This window comes from Benincasa hispida, chromosome 2 (genome assembly GCF_009727055.1).
Source record: "Benincasa hispida cultivar B227 chromosome 2, ASM972705v1, whole genome shotgun sequence".
Classification (NCBI taxonomy): Eukaryota; Viridiplantae; Streptophyta; class Magnoliopsida; order Cucurbitales; family Cucurbitaceae; genus Benincasa; species Benincasa hispida.
Window position 1 is genome coordinate 43,069,048 of NC_052350.1, and position 4,415 is coordinate 43,073,462.

The 4,415-nt window shown below is 28.1% G+C and overlaps 1 pseudogene; it reads left to right on the forward strand.

Annotated features, from left to right (window-relative positions):
• Nucleotides 1-3,689, forward strand: part of LOC120072107 — a 22,030-nt pseudogene extending 18,341 nt beyond the window's left edge.
• The last annotated feature ends 726 nt before the right edge of the window (nucleotides 3,690-4,415 follow it).

A 4,415-nucleotide genomic window follows, 5' to 3' on the forward strand; every position in this document is an offset into this window, starting at 1 on the left:
AAATGTTATTTAGTTAATAATTCAAATTTAATTAATAAAATGTTTAATGAATGTTAAATTAAATGAAATAACTAATATCGATACACAATTTGATTTGTAATTTTTATTTTAATGATTTTTATTTTGTAATTTACTTCTTATATGACATATAATATGTATTAGTAACACAAACTTCACACATAATATGTATTAAGAACGAAGAGCTATGTGGTTTAAATCTCTCCCCTTTTATTTTATTAAGAAAAAAAAAAAAGTTCTTAAATTACTATATTTGTAAATAATTCATTATAATATTAGAATGCCTTAATTAGGACAACAGTAATGTTTCTCACTCGATTTTAATGATTTTGTTGTAGATTCAACCACTATATATTTTGCATTGTCTTTTTTATATATTCAGAAGTTACTGTTCATTTTAAAAATATTACTAGAGTTTTACCCAATTTTTCAAGAAGGAAAAAAAATATTAGAAGAGAACGATATTTCTTAGAAACAAGATCATTATTCAGATGTATGATGGATTTGCAAAAAAAGAAACAAATGCTTGGAGGAAAATAAAATAATTGCAAAAATTAATTGCGGAGATGATTTTCGAGACTATGTTGACCTTTGCTTCAAGGAGTTTGGAGATAGAGTAAAACATTGGATCACCTTTAACGAACAATGCATCTTTGTCATAAATGATTATACAACAGGAGATTTTGCACTAGGAAGATGCTCTCCTTCTATACTACCTGGCTGTTTTGGTGGAGATTCTGCAATTGAACCATACGTTGTTGGTCACCACAAAATTCTTGCCCATGCTGCCGCTGTTAAACTTTACAAGACTAAATATCAGATTTTATCTCGTCGTTGGCAACAATGAATATTTGCTTCATAATAGACTAATCAAATTGAAAAAATAAGAACATCTAAATCTATTTTTCCACATGTCAGACACCATGTTAGAACAAGTTGAATAATAATATACTAACAAAGTAAATAATAAAGAAGATAGAGCATTGAGAACGATAGTCCAGTTTAGTGTAATGTTATTTACATCTAAAGGTAGTATGCCTAGTGAAAATAAACTTCACTAGAGAAAAATTTCAGCAACTGCAATGTAGTACTTATTTATGAGAGACTCATTGCAATAACTCACGAAAAGCCAACTCTTAGATTCAACTTAGGCTCCCCTAAGTTTGAGATCCATTCACTTCCTATAAAAGCTCTTTGTTTGATGAACGTTTGAGATCCCCTCAAACTATCTCACTTAGGCTCCCCTAAGTAAGAAGTCCTCACAAATCTTCTCAACAGGTATTGTGAGTAACAGAAAGTCTTAGGTATTGTAAATAACACTATTACATGAAGTAGTGAATACGACGCCTTATAGATTGGTCTGAATGATGATGGGCTATAAAACACTAAATCTTGAAATAGTACGACAGTCACAAACTCGTGAAGAATACAGATCTCCTTTTCGACATAAGAAACTCATCACTAGAGCATTAACATAATCTTCATAAAGTGGCTAACCCTAAATACAGAAAAACTATCCAAATGTGTAGAGGCACTGCAAATCATAACTCATAACAAAAAGCAACCTTTGGTGAAAGCCGAAAGGAAAGCAGCCGCAAACTACAACAAAAATGAATAGAGATGTAAAGTTTGATTTAAAAGAGACCTAAACACTTTATCTTCAACCAATTATTCATGTGGGATTTTGTAGGCACAAAAAGGTGAGATTGGAGTCACATTATATTCGGAATGGCATGTCCCATATTCAAATAGTGAGGTTGACAAAAACGCTACAAGTCGAGCTCTTGATTTTTCTCTTAGTTGGTATGTAAATTCATCTATATGAATTCATTATTATCTTCAAAATTTCTAAATCTTGTATTATATTATGATCTCTTAACATTTTCACTAAAGTTTTTGCCTAAAATTGATGAAATAGGTTCTTGCATCCACTCGTGTATGGAGATTATCCAGCCTCCATGAGAGCTCGTGTGAAGGAGAGATTACCTAAATTCACAAAGAGAGAAATTCGTTTGATATTGAAATCCTTTGATTTTATTGGAATAAACTACTATACAGCTAGTTATGCAAAAGAACACTCCAATTCTTATTCGGAAGTACCATGCCCCTTGACAGATTTTCATGCCATTTTTACATGTATGCATATTAAATTAATCAAAATCCAGTGCATTTTGAAACTTATGTAGAATGTTTATGAAGTTTATTTTTTAATATATTAAATATAGTTTTAAATTAAAATTGAAAAGCTATTTCAAGTTAAACTAAAAGAAGAAGTATCTTTTATGTTAAAATAGCTATCCCAAAAATTGAAATTTAAATTCATGGATACAACCATTAGGATTTTTTTCTCATAAAAATACACTAATCTTTAAAAACCCTGTTTAGTAGTTATTTGTTTTTTTTAGTTTTTAGCTTTTGAAAATTGAGCATATAAACATCTTTTTTACTGTCAAAGTGAGCTTACCTCAATAGTAATTGACACGATCTTCATCCCTACACGTGGAAGGTTCGATTTCTCATCTCTGCAGTTGTATGTTCTACTCAAAAGAAAAAAAAAACATCCCTTGCCCCTCTAAAGTTTTTGTTTAGTTATCTACTTTCTACATATATGTTCAAATACTAAACCATGTTTTGAAAACTAAAAAAAGTAGTTTTTAAAAAATTATTTTTAATCTTATTATTTATTTTTTTTAAAAAAAAGTTGACTAAAAATTTAAGTATTTTATTTAAGAAAAATAAAATTATTGTAACAAATGAGAGAAAATAGGCTTACTTTTCAAACATCAAAATTTAAAAACTAAATGATTACCAAATAAAGTCTAAATATCTTTAATTTAACTTTTTGTAACGTTTTTTATATTGGAGCTGAAAGTGATGGAATCTTAATTGGTCCGAAGGTAATTAATATGCAAACTTCTCTCTTTATAAGGACTAATATTAACAATATTGTGCATATCTGAACTAATATTTTTTGTTTGTTTAAATTAATTCATTTTTTCTTCTAATCAAATAATTTGTTTCTTATTCTCTTTTCAATTTTTTTTAGGTGAATGCATCATCTTGGATTGCCGTTTATCCTCAAGGTTTGAGAGATTTGTTGATATATACAAAGCATAATTATAACAATCCAATCATCTACATCACACAAAATGGTAACATAATTTCACTTTTTGTATGTATGTGTCTAGATATATACATATATACACATCATATTGAAATACCATATTCATTAACAAATTATATATTACAGGGGTCTTTGACTATGATGATCCTGATATTCAGACATTACTAAGAGATGAGAGTAGAGTGACATATTATCATAGTCATCTCAATTCACTACACGAATCAATCAAGTAAGTAGCTACAATTAGTAAATTTGTACAAAATAGTTGTATAATGAGTTCAAGTTTTTTCCTTTAGCAATTTTCTTATCGATATTTCTATATTTTATTTTCTAATTATTAGTTTTTAATAACTACTTTAGGAGCTATTTAGTTTTAACTAAATTATATTGCATTCTAACCAAATTGTCCTAACAATATTTTGAAAACTATTTTAGGGTCAGTGTTAGAGTAAAAGGATATTTTGCATAGTCGTTTCTGGATGTACAAGAATGGTCAAATGGATATACCTTGCGTTTTGGTCTTGTCCATGTTGATTTCAAGAACTAATTGAAGAGAACCATAAAAGACTCCGCAAAGTGGATGCATAGTTTCCTAAGTACTTGAAGATCATTCACAAATCCCTCCAAGGTATTTGCTTTAATCTTATTCTAATGTTAGTTTTGTTTTTTTCTTTTATCAAAACATCAAGTAGAAGCTACTAAATAAATTTGTAATGATAAGACCTTATTATGTCTTAAAGACAAGTTTGTTATCATTTGTCAATAAAATAAATTATTGTTGTTATATATTTACTTTTACCCTTGTCTATAATTTACCTCATGCACATAATATTTTAATTAATTTAGATATTTTTTATTTTATTTTATAATACGTCAATTCAGGTTTGGAATTGTATGGATGAAAACTACAATTCAGTTATTAAAATAAACATAATATAATATATAATTATGTAAAATAAATAAATAAAATAACAAAGAATGGATTTCTCAACTTTGTTCAACTTTTTTGGATTGATCAACTATTTATAGGCAATTTAGCAAGTAGGAGGTGGATTACATGGACACTAACAGTATGTAATCTTGAGATACATGGGCAACACATTTGGTAATGGATAAGTGACACATGGCCAATGGACACTAATAATGGGTATCTACATTATACCTAATTTAACATATTTATCATACTCTCCTTAGATGCCCATTATATATGAAATATGTTTCGTTAAAACCTTATTAAGAAAAAACTCGCTGGGAAAAAAATTTCAACGAAGAA